The sequence below is a fragment of the Mchenga conophoros genome, linkage group LG23, assembly GCF_057382185.1.
Source record: "Mchenga conophoros isolate Kocher_MC1m ecotype Shallow Benthic linkage group LG23, M_conophoros_male_GT1.1, whole genome shotgun sequence".
Taxonomy (NCBI): Eukaryota; Metazoa; Chordata; class Actinopteri; order Cichliformes; family Cichlidae; genus Mchenga; species Mchenga conophoros.
The window spans coordinates 22708332-22728718 of record NC_140547.1 but is presented as its reverse complement, the minus strand read 5'-3'; the positions used below and the strand labels follow the sequence as shown (position 1 = coordinate 22728718).

Here is a 20387-nt window from a genome sequence, read left to right as displayed (position 1 = left end):
TGGTGAAGGAGCAATAGTAAAAGAAATACCAGTTTCAGCTTTAATATCGGACATAAAATTGCAGAATAAAATACATATGGCAGATAAACCTATACTACAAATAATGATATCAGCTTGGAAAAAAGTAATATAAATTGGTGGTTTGGAAAATGCCTCTAAGGTTTTAAGATGGTGTGCATATGATTCAGATTTTACTCCAGATCAATATGATAATAGATTCAAAAACTGGATTTCAAAAGGTATAACCAATTATTATTCATTTGTCCATAAGGGTGCATTTCAAAGCTTTGAATCTTTAAGGAGTAAACATGACTTGGGATCTGATGATTTTTTTAGATATCTACAGATCAGAAATTATTTTAATCAAAACTTAAAAGTGAACCTAAACAAATTACAATTTGTAGAAACATTCTTATTACTAACCAAATCTGAAGTGCAAAGTAAAATTATTTCTAAATTATATAACAGCATCCGGCGGTGTAAAAACGACAGCACTCTGTATATTAAAGTGAAGTGGGAAAAGGAGGGTAATTTGACAATTACAGAGAAGTGTTGGGCTCACGCATGCAAGATACAGTGGGCTACCACTGGGTCTAATGTTTGGCGTGAATTTTGTTGGAAAAGCATTATGAGATTTTTCATTACCCCTGCTCAACAAAGATATCGAGGAATTGGTGATAAATGTTGGAGATGTGGGGGAGATGGAGCCAACCGTTTCCACATCTTTTGGGACTGTAAAGATATTCGCCAGTATTGGTCTCTAATCCATGATCATTTACAAAATGTTTTTTCATTTGTTTTTCCTTCAACTTTTGAGACCATGTTTTTGTGCAATGCACCAGTGGATAAACTGAATTCCAACGACAGAAGACTCCAGTATATCCTTCTGGCCGCAAGTAAAAAGCCTCTTACGAGAAGATGGCTTAAGCCTGAACTACCAACGATAGAAGACTGGATACATTCTGTACAAGAGATCTATACGATGGAAAAAGTGTCATTTTCTCTTAAACTTCAGAGGGATACCTTCTACGGAATATGGTCTAAATGGACAGACTATGTTAAGCATATGAGGTGTGATTTTGTGTATGATGTTACAACCCTGAGTTCTACGTAAACCTACCTGCCCTGCTGCCTCCTAACCCTAGATTTTTTGTTTGTTTGTTTGTTTGTTTGTTTGTTTGTTTGTTTGTTTGTTTGTTGTTTTGTTTTTGGGGGGGGGTTGTTTTTGTTTGTTTTTGTTTTTTTCTTCTTTTCTTTTCTCTTCTTTTTCCGTCTTCTTTGTTTTTCAATTATAAGTTAAAATGTGACAGCAAAGAAAATGTAAAAAGGCAAATTACTGTTATGTTCAACAGCTGTCCCAATAAAAGAGATAATAATTTAAAAAAATATATTGTAGTTTCTTATCATTTAGGGATTAATTTTACGTTTTTACAAGACACAAAATAAGTAGGAAACAACCAAACTCCGGTAAGCACAATAAACACACTACTTTAGTAGCAAATAAAATTGTGTCTCTCCGCGCAATCATGTGCCTCCCAGACACTCAGACTCCCTCCTCTCACCTGTAGGGCTCCACACTTCATCTTGGGGTGCGGGCACAGTGGTTTCCCCTCTTCACTCCAGGCCTCATACCATCTCCTGTCCGTCCACCCACAGCCAGTCTCTGGACAAGAAGCGCAAGCCAATCCAGACGTTATTAGTTGTGTTATGTTTCCTCAGCTCTCTTTGGATCAGCATCGTCTCAGTCTCTGATGCCACACTGGCCAGGTCATTGTGGTGCTCCCTGCAGTACTCCAGAGCTTCCTCCCAAGTCTTTTCCTCCCCGACCACTATTGCTCTGTAGCAGAAGAAGGTTCTTGGATAGCTATATACACTGTGCCATCCATTATTGTCAATACTGCCATAATTTCTGCCTGTTTCATTTCGTGGTTCACCTGATGCCCAGGAAAACCTGGTCACCTCCCCTCCTCCTGACCACATCCACTTGTTTGTGTATGTGGAGCTCCTTTCCAGTCCAATTAGGATGTAGCCAATGTTATTCTTGATCTTCCTAAGTTCTGCAATATCACGTTCGTTATTGACAGGGGCCAGGTCTGTGTAGTACTGCCGGCAGTAAGATAAAGATACCACATCTTGTCAACGTGAACATACTTGCTCAAAGTTCCAGATGAGCTTAGCAGGAGCAGGATGCAGGTGCAGATTGGATGCATCGCTCTCTTGATTTCAAACGGGTTTTGAAAATGTATGTGCGTGAATTGACTTTTTATGCTCGCTCATGAGAAAATATTTGCATAGAGCGGCTCTTTCATTCTCTGAATCACACCCACACAACCATATACACTGGTCTTAGTCTAAGTAATTCCTTTCCAGTCCTGACCAGATACCGTCATTAGGTGAGGTCTATCTAACACGGCAACTCAAAACTTCACCCCAAGTCTTTTTGTCCTCAGTATAAACATACTTGAAAAAACTTCAACACATTCTCATTTGAGAAATACACTGAGCTACTCCTTGCCCCCAGTGCATTCATCCAATGCAAATCAATTTAGAACTTTATTTATAATGTTTGTGCAATAGAGGGGCAGACTTACAAATTTAGAAGGAAATCAAAAAAATTTTCCCTCACTTTATCCATGTAAATGTAGAGACGAGCTAGATATAGTCAATTTACCGCAAAAAAAAAAAAAAAAAAAAAAAATCATTTGCATGGGATTTCCCTTTCGTCATCTGTTGTGATGAGCTTACAGGAACTATGTGAAAACCTGCAATTTCTGCTCATTTGTGTTTTTGTTAACCAAATCAGCATAAATCAGCACTTTAGAATTACATAATTCTAATAATACATTTACAGTACTATCCTGGGGTTCCCATTGTCTTCACTGTATTACAGACACTCTATAAATTTGACTATGAATGATTAACATGATTTCTTAAAATAATAATATAAAAGATAGAATTAGAAGGTCCATTACTTGGCATTTGTAGGAAAATGTTTGCAGATCAAAATGTAAAGTCACTGCCTGGGTGTGTTTGGATGAATGACAGAACAGAGCTGTCAAGGTGTGCTGTGGCAGCCAGGATGAAGGACCAAAACACAGGACTCGAAGTTTCTTATGCTCAAATTTCATACCAAATCTTGGATTTCCAGCAGCAACCCATCTTCCCTGCACTCAGTACGTAATTCAGAGGCATATTCTGACCAACCTGGCAGTGACACATGACTCACTGACCTTTTTTATTATTATTATTAGTCATTATTCAAGCAGCTCACGATCTTCTGGTACATCATAAATACTTCATTACTGTGCTCTATATGATCAAAATTAGCATTATCACACAAAAAAACATCCCTTTGTACATTAATATTGCTCAAACTTAGATTTCAGGCAGTACAACTTACTGACGGATAGATGTCAGAAACTGTCGAAGCAAACTTGCCTTTATTTCTACATTCTCAGAATTTAGTTCCATATAAACAGGAATGCGATCAGTTGTTGCCAAAGGATACAAAATCTCAACTTTAAGTAAGGATTCATGTGCATCAGCAGTGGATCCCAGGGCTATGGTCAAAGCTTGTGTGCACCACAGGCAGGGATCCTCACAAGGCTGTTCAACTTCTTACCCAGTCTTTCCTTCATGTTCCTCATCTTCACCAATGCCCTCTTGATAGCCACCCTTCCACTAAGAAAACACGCAAAAATATTATTTTATGTCCGTCAGCTTATCTTTGGTGTTCTTCTAATGACAGCGGAAGAGGAAGTTGAAGACTTTACTTGTTAGGTACATATTAGGTAAATCTCTCTTTATGCTTGTATTTCTTTTTTTCTTTTTTTCTTTTTTTTTTTTTTTGCCTGTCCCGTTTGGCTCTTTTGCCATCAGAATTGTTGTCTAAAGGCAAAGAAAGATGCCCAACGGATTTACTTTACCAAATCGACGATCCCAGCCTTGCCGTAATGGTCCATTTGATTCACCTTTTATTGTTTATTTTATTTTCACTTACTGAATACGGGACAGATTTGACTGGGGGAAAGAAGGGGAGAAAGAAAGAGGGAAAGAGAAACAGCTGAGAAGAGGGACGGGGGAGAAGGGCAAAAGACAAAAACCAACAGAACAGGCAGAGAAAAAAAATGCATATATCAATCACCTGGATCACCTGCTGAGAAAGAAAAAAGAAAACAAGCAGAAGAGAACAAGAGTAATAGAATAAACAACATCACAATGATATATGGGAATATGACAGTAAATGCTAAATATTAAACATTATTGTGCAGCACATAAGATCAACAGAACACAGTGTGCTTTGAGGTAGGAGCCAAAAAGGGTGTAGTTTGTGGGTGTGATCACCCGTGTGTACACCTGTGAGCATGGACGCGCTTGTTTTTTGTTTTTTAAAAGGTTCCTTCATGTAATAATCTGCTAGAGGGTGTGGGGGGGCCACTGCCCCGTCCTCCAGGGCATGAAGCAGGTATGGAGGAGATCAAAACTCCAGACATCCAGAGGCCCCCAGAACACAAGAGACCAAAGAAGACCAACAGAGGGGCAGCTGCGCCACTGTCCCAGTAAGAGCTGAGGAGAGTCCCAGATGAGGGCTCACTCAGCAGCCGCAGAGCAGAAGCCAGGGGGAGTTGCAGTGACGCGCCCGTGAGCTCCGCCGGCAGCCAGCCGCACCTGAGTGACCGAGAGGCCGGGGGCACCCCACCTCCGAAGTGGCCCGAGCGAGCCCCAGGCTCCAGGGCCCGATAAGCGGCCGCCAAGGAGTGAGCCGGTGTGTACCTGGATGCCCATCCCTGGACACAAAGAACCACCAACGCACCGATGTCTGAGGGAGTCCGCCACTGGCAGGGGAAGTGGTGGTAGGGGGAGATAGGCCTCCAAACCTTGGAGGGCCTGAGATGTCCCTAGAGAGGTGGCGCCTGACACCCAACCTGACATATAGACACAGACATACAGGCACACACAGATACAAACATCCATTCCCACCCTCATGCTCTCATATGCACTTACTCCACACTCAACCAACGTGGAGACAGACATAAAGAGACGCTGTACACACAATCACACTCCCCAAGCGTACTCTACAAACCGGGTCTAGGTACCCTTGCCCCTGGAGGGGGGAACTGCACCCAGACCCAGGTGGTGTTACCCTTTTCCCTGCGGTGGGGGGAGGCAGACCGCCCCGACACCGCAGCAGCAGGAAGGCCCCACACTCCAGACCGCAGTCGGACAGCCAACTCCTCCTCCTAGCCCCCCTGCTCCAGCAGGTCGCAGAGAATGGGGGTGAGAGAAGACTCCAAACCTCCCTCCACCCGCTCATTGTAGTGTTGATGCATGTGTGTTCTAAGGTGCATGCTTGTATTTCTGAATCTCGCTCTCCTCCAGGACTGGGCAAGACTCCTTTGTCAGTGTTGGAACTGAAACCTCATCAGGAGGATTGGGTAAGTTTACCAGCATCAGATATCCTCAGCTTAATTTATTCCATATCGGTTTAAAGAAGTGAAAAGACATTTCAGGATTAAAGATTTCAAATCATTCATAAGTAGATTATTTTAAAAAGCTTTAAATGTTCATTCATTCTCTGCCACTTATCCTTTTCAGGTTCACGGGGAGGCTGGAGCCTATCCCAGGTGTTTTAGGATGAGAGGCAGGGTACACCCTGGACGGTTCGCCAGTCTGTCGCAGGGCTAGCACATAGACACAGACAACCATTCGCACACATTGATACCTATGGGCAGAGTTTCCAATTAACCTATCCCCACTAACTGCATGTCTTTGGACTGTGGGAGAAAGCTAGAGTACCTGAAGTGAACCCACGCAAACACAGGGAGAACATGCAAACTCCACACAGAAAGACCCCAGCCTGATAGTGGAATTGAACTCAGGACCTTCTTGCTATGAGGTAACAGCGCTAACCACCATGCCTAAACATATCCTAGTTAAATAGCAGCTATTGAACCTTTACTGAACCCTTCCAGTGCAGTGTTCTGTGTAAAGAACTGAAAGAACATTTCAGGATTAAAGATTTTAAATAATTCCTGGCTAGATCCTTAACAAGCTATAAATGAAATTATGTTCAGTATATGCGAATCACTGGTGTATGACAAGACATTGCAGACAAATAATTAATCTTGGGTCTGAACATTTTAGTCTCTGGTGCCCTCTGGTGCTCAGAATTGTTCCTGGAAACGCGTCCTCTCAAATCTAACCTCAAGAATAAAACCTCTTAGCACTTGCTTTGGACACAAATGAGCCTGCTTTGGGGCTTATTTAGAGCATTAGCATCCAAACTGGATCCTTATATTCACTGATAGTGGTCCTCTGATGATTCCACGGACCTGTTTGAAAAGTAAGGGGGTCATGCTTTCCAAACCTTCATTCCCTCTGTACGTACCATTGACTTTGTGGCTTCTTTTAAAAAACAGCTGATGTGGATCTAAACCAGTGCGAGATGAAGTGTAGTGGGCAGCTGTGCATGTGAGAAATGTGGAGTCCGTTGGCTGAGGTGGAAAATGGCAAAGTATGAATTTGTTTTTGAATGTATTTTTCTGAAAACACTTTACTTTTACTCATCACATTTTCTGCTGCTCCGTTTAGGGATCCCCGCAGCAGATCACCTTCATGACACCCTATCATCATCATCATCCTCTGTCACACCGACCCTCTGCACTGTAAAACTTCTCTGTCGCTTTCCTCTTTTCCTTCTGTCGGGCAGTTCCATATTCAGCATCCTTTGTACCATGTATCCACTATTCCTCTTCTGCACATGTCCACACCACCTCAGCCTTGTCTCTCTGACATTGTCTCCAAACTGCCAAACCTGAGATGTCCCTCTCTCAAGTTCATTTCTAATCCATCTTCAATAATAGTGAAACCTGCATTTTAGCAGGTTTCACTATTATCTTGTGGACCTTTGCCTTCACTCTTGCCACTGTTCTTCTGTCACAAATTATTCCTGGCACTTGTCTCCACCCACTCCACCCTGCCTCCACTCTCTTCTTCCATTCTCTTCAAATTTCATTTGACCAGATTCCACTAAATGTAACACTTTACATTGTACTTGTGTAAGAAAATGTCATGGAAATTTGAAATTAAATTAGAAATTAAAGTCAGTATTTTGGGCAGATAATCTTTTATTTTATTTTATTATTATTATTAATTTATTTATTTATTTATTTTGAAAGCTAGAGAGAGAGAGAGAGAAAGAGAGAGAGAGAGAGAGAGAGAAAGAGAGAGAGAGAGAGAGAGAGAGAGACTTTGCCCACAAGATGGAGACACTGATTCATGCTGGGACTCTTTCTTCAAGGAGTCACATGGATTTCCTTATCAGCATCTGTTCTCAGTAATGTATCTGTTGATAACACACTGGAAATGAGCAAGCACTTTCCCAGTGACCTGGACCTATGCACTGTTGCATGCACGATGTCCCAAAATGCACCTACTTCCTCTAATTTCATGCTGAGTCCTATTGCTGACCAACCCATTGGATTTGTGAAGTTTTGTTTTTGTTGGTTTGTCTGGTGTTTCTATTTATTTATGTTTCTCTTTTTCCTTTGTTATGTATTTTATTTTGGACCATAGCATTACAATGTTTGGTTTCTGTCTAGTCACCACCTGCCTTACTTCTTACACGCCAGTTAGTTGTGCTTTCAGCCGATTTTCTTTTTTCCTGTCAGTGAGTCTCCTCTGTGTGCATGTACCTCCAGTTGGTGACTGCCCACTGGCCAGTCTTTTTCCTGTTCAACTTTCTCATGTATGGACTCTGCCTCCTGCCTGCCATTTACTGGGTTTGCTTGCTTTTATGTTTCTGAATTAAAGTTTTAGACTTTACTTTCTGGGATGTTGATATGTTTGGCAATGGAAATTGTATAACAGCAGAACTGTAAGGTCCACAGACTGCATAAAATATGGTCACAAGTTGGTTTGTGAAGTCCTGTTGTGAAGACCCAAGCAGCTGTGAAAAGTGAGGGGTGCACCCGACTGTAAAACCTCAAGCTCATTGTCAAGTCATTAGTCAGCAAGCACATCCTGGATACTCTTCCTTTCTGATGCTAAGAATGCAGCTCAATGATTTGTTCAATACAACCCAAAATGAGTAGCTGGGCTCATGCATTCGCAAGGAAACTGTTTATGAAGGTTATAAATCCAATTTTGTCAAAGATTCAAAACATTTGTGCCAAATGTTGCTTTTTAGCTCCCATTTTTGTGTGTTAAACAGTTTAGTCCAGCTTTAGCAGCTATTTTTTTTACCTTAGGGCTTATTGCAGGATACACGTATGCATAACCAAGCAGCACTTGAATTTGCACAGTGAGACACTGAGCTTCAGAAGACAGACATGTTTCTTTGCTTTTACTGCTGTCTCAGTTGTCCACAAATGTGTCCAACCCCAGGGTCTGTTCAAGAGTGAGCAGATCCACGGTACCAAGAAAACCAAGTAAACAAAGGAGGTATATTCACATTGCAGAAATATGATTGACATATATTTCATACAGGGAGTGCAGAATTATTAGGCAAATGAGTATTTTGTCCACATCATCCTCTTCATGCATGTTGTCTTACTCCAAGCTGTATAGGCTCGAAAGCCTACTACCAATTAAGCATATTAGGTGATGTGCATCTCTGTAATGAGAAGGGGTGTGGTCTAATGACATCAACACCCTATATCAGGTGTGCATAATTATTAGGCAACGTCCTTTCCTTTGGCAAAATGGGTCAAAAGAAGGACTTGACAGGCTCAGAAAAGTCAAAAATAGTGAGATATCTTGCAGAGGGATGCAGCAGTCTCAAAATTGCAAAGCTTCTGAAGCGTGATCATCGAACAATCAAGCGTTTCATTCAAAATAGTCAACAGGGTCGCAAGAAGCGTGTGGACAAACCAAGGCGCAAAATAACTGCTCATGAACTGAGAAAAGTCAAGCGTGCAGCTGCCAAGATGCCACTTGCCACCAGTTTGGCCATATTTCAGAGCTGCAACATCACTGGAGTGCCCAAAAGCACAAGGTGTGCAATACTCAGAGACATGGCCAAGGTAAGAAAGGCTGAAAGACGACCACCACTGAACAAGACACACAAGCTGAAACGTCAAGACTGGGCCAAGAAATATCTCAAGACTGGTTTTTCTAAGGTTTTATGGACTGATGAAATGAGAGTGAGTCTGGATGGGCCAGATGGATGGGCCCGTGGCTGGATTGGTAAAGGGCAGAGAGCTCCAGTCCGACTCAGACGCCAGCAAGGTGGAGATGGAGTACTGGTTTGGGCTGGTATCATCAAAGATGAGCTTGTGGGGCCTTTTCGGGTTGAGGATGGAGTCAAGCTCAACTCCCAGTCCTACTGCCAGTTTCTGGAAGACACCTTCTTCAAGCAGTGGTACAGGAAGAAGTCTGCATCCTTCAAGAAAAACATGATTTTCATGCAGGACAATGCTCCATCACACGTGTCCAAGTACTCCACAGCGTGGCTGGTAAGAAAGGGTATAAAAGAAGAAAAACTAATGACATGGCCACCTTGTTCACCTGATCTGAACCCCATTGAGAACCTGTGGTCCATCATCAAATGTGAGATTTACAAGGAGGGGAAACAGTACACCTCTCTGAACAGTGTCTGGGAGGCTGTGGTTGCTGCTGCACGCAATGTTGATGGTGAACAGATCAAAACACTGACAGAATCCATGGATGGCAGGCTTTTGAGTGTCCTTGCAAAGAAAGGTGGCTATATTGGTCGCTGATTTGTTTTTGTTTTGCTTTTGAATGTCAGAAATGTACATTTGTGAATGTGGAGATGTTATATTGGTGTCACTGGTAAAAATAAATAATTGAAATGGGTATATATTTGTTTTTTGTTAAGTTGCCTAATAATTATGCACAGTAATAGTCACCTGCACACACAGATATCCCCCTAAAATAGCTAAAACTAAAAACAAACTAAAAACTACTTCCAAAAACATTCAGCTTTGATATTAATGAGTTTTTTGGGTTCATTGAGAACATGGTTGTTGTTCAATAATAAAATTATTCCTCAAAAATACAACTTGCCTAATAATTCTGCACTCCCTGTATGTGTGTCAACCCTGGAGGTAAATAAAAGCAGACATGTGATGCTAATGCTCTACAGCTGCAGGTTTGTCAGACTGCCAAGACTCCTCAGCTCCTCCTTGAGAGTCAGTGATTTATTTGTTCTTATTTATTCTGTCATTTCTTTACAAATTTCCATATTTCATTGTCACATTATTGCAATTTATACAGACTGTGCATTGAAGCTTTATTTAAAGCAAATAGGTACAGTGCACTTACAGTATGTTGATGTTATTTGGAGAGGAAAATAGGGACCACTTCATACTACCATAATGGGAACCATGAAGTATAACAAGTATTTATAGTTACTACTTTATACATAAACAATATGTGGCTCTATTCTAAAGTGCTACCAAAAGAAAATGAAAGATTGTCTAAATACATAATTTCCTTAGGGATTATTAAAGTACTCTGTTTCTGAAATAAAATTTTGCACTCACTGCCCACGCAGTAAGCCTTGCTAGAATTGGGTTGGACCTCCTTTTACCTTCAGAACTGCCTTAATTCCTCCTGGCACACATTCCACAAGGTGCTGAAATCATTCCTCAGGGATTTTGATTTATATTGGCGGGATAGCATCACATCCATGACGTGAATCTCCCAAAGGTGCTTTATTGCCTTGAGATCTGGTGACAGTGGAGGCCATTTGAGTACAAAGAGCTCCTTGTTATGTTCAAAAAACTGTTCGAGTTTTTTTTGAGCTTTGTGACATGATGCATTATCTTGCTGGAGGCAGCCATCGGAAGATAGGTAGACTGGTAGACTAATAGGTAGACTAATGAAGGGATGAACATGGTGAGCAACAATACTTGGGTAAGCATTCAAAGACTGCGCATTTGGTACTAAGTAGCCCAGAGTGTACCAAGAAAATATCCAAGACACCATCACACCACCAGCAGCCTAAACTGTTGAAATCAGGTAGGATGATTCTATGCTTTCATGTTTTTTATTCCAAATTCTGACCCTATCATCTGAATGTGGCAGCACCAATCAAGATCAGAGCAGGCAACATTTTTCCAATCTTCTATTGCGAGCGTAAACTTCCTGTTCTTATTTGACAGTTGTGGTCTTCTGCTTCTACACCCCATCTGCTCGAAGGGTTGATGTGTTTTCAGAGGTGTTCAGAAAACGAATGCTTACTGGATATCTCGTCTTTTTTAGACCATTCTCTGTAAACTCTAGAGATAGTTGTGAGAGAATATCCCAGTAAATCTGTTTCTGAACCAGCCCATCCAGCACCAACAACCATACCACACCACCATCAGTGACCTTTCTGATGCTCAGTTTGAACTTTGAACACCTAAATACACTGATTTGGTGGCAAAGGCTGCCTGGTTAGAGAATTATGCTAATGAGAAACTGAACTGGTGTGCCGAATTCAACAGCCAGTGAGTGTTTATTTACCTGTTAGCTCTGTTTCCATGAAAAAACAATATTCTCTGACCAACAGGCTTGTATGGTGAATGAATGTGCTGTGTGTTGTCAAAAGATTATCAGTTTTGTTTGTACTCATCATTAATATTGTACTGTGGTGGCTCCATTGCACCTAAAGAGGAAAAAAGCTGCGTGGGTGTTTATTTTGTGATTGTTATCTGATAAATGGGTGCAGACTGGGTACAGATAACTTGTGGGCGTTATTCTTTGAGGCTGTTGGATCAAGATAACAAAGAAAACTTTAGGTCATAGTTAAATTTGATAACCTGTCAAAACATGTACACTCACATGTAACCTCTTTTAATAAGTGTTTAAGATTTGAAGGCCCTCGTCACCTTTAGTTCCTGCTACGTAATTTTACTGTTGCCTCACTTTATTCCTTTTGTGACAGGGACAGTCATCTAACTCTCTCCATTCTTGATAATTATTTGCATTTTACCGCATATTACTTATTGAGCAGAGAGGCTGGTGACAAGGTAAGAACAGAGGTGATCGAGTGCAACAAGTTGAGTTAAAAGAGCAACATTATAAACCTCAAACTTGCTGGCAATGGCTGTGCTGTCCTATTTGTGCTAGAGTCATAGTTGGTTTGTTACACATGTGTGTTTCATACTGCAACATGTTTGCTGTCAAAAATTAAATTGTGAATGTTAAAATCTGCAGTTTTTCCAACAGATAGTTGAAAAAGGTCTAAAAGTGAGTTATTCAGCAGCTTTACAGCAGAAATATTAATGTTCACAAAATAAAAGTTTTGCTCTGTTTAGAAGACTATAATATATAAGTCACAATAACAGTGACAGGTGAATTTTAGGGCTTTGTTAAATTTTAAAAAGGCTTAAAGTTATACATCATTACTGGTTACTATTGCTTCTAGAAGTCACTGAATTGGCCTTTTTAATTCACTTTGTGGTGTTAGTGCTATTAGTGCTGTTAGTTTTATTTTTGAAGGACCTTTACTGCAATTATCTAACAAATAATGTGCAAATATAGTCATTTTCTCGTTCTGAAACCAACAGGGTCTTTGAAATTTGGCCATTCTAGCATCTGACTTACCGCCTCCCTGTGCCATAAGAAAATACACCTTACTCTAGTTTTTATTGTGGAGCTGCTTCTACATTTCTGGGGTGCCTCTCAAGCACACCTTGGCACATCTGGTGGAATCACAAACATTATCTCGAGTGAGCACATGGACTGGGCACCAGCAGCTGTATTACCAGGGTAATTCTAAAGAGTCAGTGATGCAGCTCTGAGCAGTAGCCCAGTCTGTTTGTTTGCCACAAGTCTAAGGCCCCACCTCACTAACTAGAGTTAGAGGCATGAGAAACGAAGGCGAGCAATGAAGTAACGTGATCAGAACCCTGTGAGGTTCTCATGGCTTCAGACGGTGTTCAAACTCAAAAATATGCATGACACATTCCCCCCTGACAAATTACATAGGCAGTGTCACTCCATGCTTCACCACAGCGCATTATGAGCTGGAAGTAAAGCACACACTCCCACTGAGTAAATCGTGGGACTCTTGGCTGGGTTCTGGCTGAGTTCATATACACTTTCCATTCAGTCTTAATGCGGACAGAGGTTAAGGTAACAGGCTGCAGATAGTAATCCTGTTCTTAGTCCTGTTCACATAATTGATTTGATTTGACACATTTATTTGAACAGGGAAACTTCCACTGACAGCAATGTCTCCTTTTTAAAGAGCTCCCCTGAGCAACAGAAGAGTTTTGCGTTTCAGTCAATTGTAACAGACACAAAACAAACACAACTGAAATCAAGGCAATAAAACTCTATTTGAGTTCAGACAGCAGATCAATTGCTCCGTGTTCAGCTTCCACTTTGATACTATTGATCTGGGTTTGATCAATGACCAAGTCATTGACTTAAAATCAAAACCAAATGCTTTTCTGTTAGGTCTTTAGAAGCGACTTTGAAAGCTGGGAGGTAAACCGCTGTTGAGGAAAGATATTTCAAGGTTATTACAATGAAGGTTTTCTATGCCAAAGATCAAAGATTAAGACAAAGATCTATTAAAGGTTTTTGGCCTGGGACTCACCATGTTTCACATCAAACACATCTGACAAAGCATTATTAAAGCATTTAGTGTAAGCATTTCTCCATCTCCTTGGGGTTTGAGTGATAAAACCTCCAGTTTTAAGAAATTGAATATAGATTAGGTCTTGGCATATACTAGAGTGGTGGTTTATTAAATTTACCTTTAAAGATTGATTGAATTAAACAATTATCTTGAAACCAAGGCTGAATTTTGAAGGTAAGTGTAATCCAGTTCAGGGCTTAACATTTATATTGTGCAGTAATGCGGACAAAGCCATTTTTAACCAGATGGCAGCACTGGATCCCCTAAGCAGCAGGTTGATGCACCCATTACATCATCTCTGAAACACAATACATACAATTTTGTACCAATTCATCAGGCCAAGATATTTTTCTACAGAATGAATAGAAGACATGTAGCCACCCTGATGTCCTGTTTTAAAGGGTCATGACTGAACTAGTGATTGAATCTTATCTGGAAACTATGTTGGGGCCCAGCTGTAGCTCTTTTTCTACTAATCAAAAAAGTTGGTGGTTCAATCCCTGGCTCTTCCACTCTGTATGGCAAAGTATTCTCAGGTAAGAAAATGCAAAGCACACAATTTCATGCCTAACTAAAATATGAACATGAACTTCTCAGCCTCTCACCAGCAGTGTTGGTTGTAATGCATTCCAAAGTAACGTGTTAAAGTAACATGTGAAATGCACACTACAGAAACATGCTGTCCTGGATGCATGTTTCTTTTGCAACTTCAGCTCTTTGCAAACATCTGCACAGATAGCATGCTAATGCAAAGCTAGCCAAGAACCCAGAGTGATTTTGAAGTTGAGTGCATGCTAACCTCAGTCCAGCAGCCAGAGCCTAAGCTTCAAAAGGTAACAAAGGTAGTGATAAGTAGTCAGTTTCAGTCAGTCTGGCACCATTGTAGCCTCCATTTCTGCCTGTTTCTACCATAGAATCACTGCAGGAAACACTTGTAACACCTTATGGGCTGATTTTTAGCTTTGCTCTGTGTTGCTCATTTTGTTTTCATACATAGAAAAAAAATGTGATTTGTGTTGCTTTGTAGAACTGGAGCATCAGGCTTATACTGATATCTGGTAATCTGTTTTTAGATCATTTTACAGAGTAACACAAAATTTATTTTTTAAGTAGTGTAACAAATTACCTTCTCTGGCAAGTAATTAACCTACTTCATTACTTTAAAAAAAAAATGTAGCAAGTAAAGCGTAACACTTTTTTTGAGTAATGACACCAACTCCGCTCCCTGGTAATCTGAGCCTAAAATATGCATGCATATGCATGGAAGTCTGCACAGCCTGTGAGAGGCATCTCAACCATGTATGACCTTCCCACAAAGAAACTCTGTCGTTTTGGAAAAATCTGACCCCTGAACATGCAGATATCACTGAACTGTAAATATTCAAACAAAGGAAAATTCCCTCTCCAGTCTTATCATATGGAAAAATCAACCTGCTTGTTTTGGTTTGCACTCCACCTCCTTCATGTTTTAACCTGGCATAGAGAATTGAGTCTGATTGTTTATTGAATCAAAAAGAGATTAAATGAAAATGACAGTGATAGGAGGTGTTCACGTACTTGAGAGGCAGGTGGTAACTGCTAGTCATCCTTAATGCACAGCCTTACAAGAGATTATTAAAAGCTCATCAGTGATGCTTGTGAGCTGCTCATGCCAGTGATAGTCTTCTCTGGAGAAGCCTCGATTTAGCTCATTTGCAAAGAAAAACACTCCTAACTCATGTCATATCCGCAGTTTGACCGATTCACAGCTCCTGAGGGTTTCCTTAAGATAACAGCACTGGGTTCAGGCTTATTAAGGGTGGAAACTGGGCTTCTCCTACACTGGGCTTCATCTTACATCCACATGTTGGTCAGGAAGAGGCCGTCAAGCACTCAGCTCTGAAACAGGCCAGCTGTTCTCGAGCCAAAGCAGCAGAACAGGCCTGGGCTCTTGTCATGCCCTCGCAACAGCTCACTCCCTTTTAGCTTCACGTTTGTGTGAAGCTCTCTGGAACAATGACTATGTATCAGGGGGAACATCAGTGTTCATAGCCAGTTCAGCTGATAAAGGGTCGTTTTATGAGACTACTGACCTCAGTCATGCACAGATTTAGATTTGAAAGAAAATAAGGAATCAGGAAAAGGTCCATGCACTATTTGCAGTACTTTGTGCTTTAAATCTTTGAGTTTCAACAAGGCATGGAGACTTGTAACTTTGTAAGACTGATAGACATTTTGTGAAGATAACAACAATACTGTTTTATAGCAAAAAGCCTTCTGACTCCAGCATCGTGTCAATTGTATAGCTACGAAGATGGTATCAGCTATCTTGTCTACCTCCAAAGTGTTAACCATACTTGTCAGAAATTGATCAGAAATTGAAATAATGTTTCAGTTAATACATAAATTGAAGATGCTGTCTTAGCATCTTCTAGGATTTGGATGCTAGTGGGTTAGAACCAGACTAGAGTGTTCACCTCCTGGCTTGCATAATGATCTTTTAACATTGAAGAAATTCTGTAGAATGTTCCATGTAGCCTGCAATTCTCATATAACATCATGAAGTATTCTGCTGAAAATACAACGTCTTAACCTTTATTTTAAAATCAGTCTTTTTTGAGCCTTTCACAGTCGCAGCAGCAGTTCAGTCTAACATGGCTTTTAGGGTACAAATATCAGACTAAGCTTACAGTATTGGTTTTCTAATTGTCTATCAACCTATTTTGCAGATCTATTACCAATAATTTAGGGCACAAAGGTGGAGTTTGAGTCTAGTGACCAAAAGATGAAATTACAGCAAGAATGAGCTTCTGCCTTCAGATGGCTGAATGTAGTCTTTGAGACAGCATGAGCAGCTCTGATATCTGGGTAAAGCCATTTGTAATGAAGAAGGCATTTGAGGTGGTTCTGGCTTCAAATCAGGATGTCTTCAGATTGTTGGGGGGGTTTAAAAACTTTTTTTTAGGCATACCTCGCTGAAATTATACCCTAAATTTGCTAAAGGGTTAATATTTCTCACCTGGCTTATGGATCATCTGAGGATTTATTAGAAAAAAACTGGTCAATGTTGTTGTTGCTGTAGTATGTCTAGATTACACTAGATAGCATGCTACCACTGGAACTACTGACTACTGGTGCTACTCAGAAAAGATGGATGGAAAAATAATTTTAAAAACCTGTCCATGTTTACACTGAGAAGATAAAGTATTGGAACCATTGCAGGAACAATGCCCGATAGTCTAGAAACAGGACAGCGTGGGGGTGGGCACCATCTCCAAATGATTACAGAGAGAAACAACACACAGTGTCATATATGTGAATACTCCCAAACTTGAGTCATGTTCGGGCGTAAGTGTTTCTTTTTATGATGTGGCCCCTGAGAAGCCTCGAGGCTTTGGAAAACGCCTGGGACCCAAGCTCTTCCAGTTTACTATGTATGGAGTTGTGCCAGCATAATTAGTTTCAGATGAACTTATTAAAAAGATTATTTTTCTTATAAAAAAAAGAATCAGAAGTGATGTTATTAATATGAAATGTATATAAGGCGTTCAGATCTTTTTTTTTCTTCTTTTTTTTAGATCATGTTTCTTAAATCTTTCCAATGCACAGAGAAGAAAAGGAAACCTTTTGCTTGAAGATTCAGCTGGCTGGAAAACGTCTTTTGAGGCAAACACATCCTCGCAGAGCAGGACTGATTTCTCCTCAAAAGTTGCCCAGTATCAAAATGTTGAGTGCACCAGACAGAAAACATGGGCGGTTTTAAATTCTGGATCAATGTGAAGCAGTCAGTGTCTTTCCAAAGTTAATAATTTCTTTCCTTTGAGGGCGTTTTACCTTTTTTTTTCTCAAAATGGCAATGATAATTACCACCGTGAATGAACATGACCACCACCATTTATTTCCTGTGTTTGACGGAGCACCGATTCCATTACACAACCATTATTTAGTCTATGAATTTTGCCAATGGCAATAAAAATCGAGACGATCTCCTCCACGATGGAACTTACACCCCTCAACACATTCATTCAGAGATGAGGCTGCCAGAAAACGGCAAAACTGCAAAAAGTGTCTCTATGAGCACACACTCTCCTCTTTGAGCATATTTAACATTTTTTCCTCCCATCTCAAATTGATTTGTTTGGAGAGACAAGTATGCATGCATGTGTTGTAAAGTCCTTAATCTGTAAACCACAAATATCAACCACCTTGTAAATCTCTTTTAGTTCAACATGGCAAGAATTCTTTCTGTGCAGTAGAAGTTCTGCTTTTAATAGGCTATCGAGCAGATTATTATGGATATATTTAGTGCGGCATGCATGTTTTTTGGGGGGTTACATTTTTGGATTATATGTTTCCTTTCACAGTTTGTGAATTTCCTCACTTTTAAACTGTACATGGCAAGATGTATGTGTCTCATTTTTTGCTGTGTACTGAGTCAGTACTGCACATATGCAGATCTGCATATGTGCACATCCTCATATGTACCTCGAACTACTGTCTGATATTACAAATATCAGTGGTCAGTGAATATCATCTGAGTAGTTGAGGGAGTATGTATAGAAGTTGGATCCTGTTACTACTGTTGCCTTTATCTCTTGTGAACATTGTTTTGATATGTCAGTTGCAAATTAATTCCTGCCATAACCTGAAAAGACAGATTACAGTACACGCTGAACGCAGAACAATATTAGATTTCTGTCTTGACGTCATGATGCACATGAGGCGGAAAGGTGATTAAGCGCAAGGAGCCCGAGGCAGACTTCTGGGATCAGGAATGTCAACAACTGTGGCGTGTAGTGTCAGTGAAGTACATTGTAGAAACTGGCAGATTCCACTGACTTCCACCACTATCGCCCAACTACTTTGAACTGACATGAAGGTAAAACTCAACCACTCATTACAGCCAAGGTATGCATAAGAGCATCACTAAAAACGCAGCACAAGGACCCTTGAAGCAGATGATCTTCAGCAGCAGGTGCCACTCCTGTCAGCTAAGAACAGGAGGCTCACCTGGCTCACTGGTTCACCAAAATTGGAAAACAAAAAATTAGAAAAAGGGTGTGCTAACTGCCACAGTGATGTCACAGCAAGAATCCACTGACTGGGGCCTGTCTCTTTACCTGAAGTTTGCATGTTCTCTTTGTGCCTCCTTGGGCATATACTCCAGCTCAACAGCGACTCTGAATTGACTAAGTGGAAGAAAATAGGTGGATGTAAACATGCTGAACACCTGCTTTTAATGATAAGAGCTCTATTTTACTAACCTCTAACCGATACTAATTTTCATTGATAGAACTCAATAGTTTTTAACTGTTAAATAAACATTGCAAAAGTTATGTTAAATCTGCAATAGTATTTTTTAGTCTTTTATGTGAAAAAAAAAGACATTTTCACAACAAAAGGAAAATTGTGGCTACTCACAGATACAAGGTTTTCATCATATTTTACATTAGACATGTTAATTCAGTCTGTTTGTAAATTAATTATATTCATGTATTTTAAATAAAAGGAAAATTCTATCAAATTAATCAGAAAAACACTGCTAAATTATGGATTTTTATAGTGTGTGACCCAACAGGCCTACTTTGTGGTGCTGCGTGGGTGGTTTCCTGCTGTTCTCTCGCTGGCTAAGGTGCCACCCACTTTCTCCTATGGAGCCAATGTGCAGTTAACTCCATTCAGCAATCAGCAATAGCTATAAAAGTTGGGAAGAGGTGCTGGCCAGCCCTGCTAGGCCAACTTCAGAAGTATAGTGAGTTACCAGGAAGTAGCTGCCTTCTACTGCAAGTGAGAAGTGTTTTCGTTGGGTGATGCTCTAGTTCAGCTGTTTTTATTTCAATTTCACCACCATTTAAGATTTGCTGCCTCCGTTCTCTTGTTTTTGGCTTTCATAGTTACAGAGGGTTTGCTATCTGTTGTAATAAACCTTTTCAATAGAATCTTGTTTTATTCATTGATTTGCTTGTTTTGGAAAACACAACATGACTCACTTCTATTCTCTGTCTATCCTTTTTATAGAAATAACAATCTTGAATATTGAATTTATTATGGAGATGCAATATGAAGAGATAATATTTCTTCATGCAAATTCAAATTGGATTCGAGCAATTAGCTTGTTTCCAGAAAAGAGCACTTGCACAGGTTATGCAAGGCAATGATTTCAGCATCTGGCAGAGTGAGTGATAAACCACTGGCACTGACTGTCTCTTTCAAGATGTATGATACAAACTCCTACTGGAGCACGGAAAAACAACACACATGGCTTGCATCAGCTAGGTTCAGCAACTTCAGATCCCAAGTCTTCCTGAAAAACTGCGCAGTGGAAGTGAAAAAGTATAATTGTCTTTCTCTCTTTCTCTCTCTACCTTTGAGTAAAACAGTTAAGAGGCCATCACTGGACAAGTATGTTAGCCACTGCTCCCAGATGTGATGATGTTTTTGTGTAAAGTTACTTTGAATCAAGCAATCAAGGTCAAGTGGTCAAGATCTGTGATTTAAGTCAGGAGCTTGAATCCATTCATGCCTGCCACCTCTTGAATTCGTCCTGTTTTGGGGTTTTTTTGAAAATGCTCAACTTTTTCTCAGTTTTGCTTCCACTGTTTGTTTGCTTTCCCTCTTTTTTTATAATTATTTGCCGTACTCCAACTAGAATCTTCTTTGTTCAGCAGTTCAGTCTCTTTTGTTTATGTACTCCTCTGCATCCTTTTGTTCTCTGCCCAATTATCTGTTTACTCTGTCTAGTCAAGCATTCCAGCTGTGAGTGTTTCACTTGTGTTCTTTTGTTTCTAGTTTCTGTTTTCTTCGTGAATTTTTG

At 40.3% G+C, this 20387-nt stretch overlaps 1 pseudogene; it reads right to left on the bottom strand.

The window, feature by feature from the left end:
• Window positions 1–1490: 1490 nt before the first annotated feature.
• Window positions 1491–2210, bottom strand: LOC146547230 (C-type lectin lectoxin-Phi1-like; annotated as a pseudogene).
• Between the last annotated feature and the right edge of the window lie 18177 nt (window positions 2211–20387).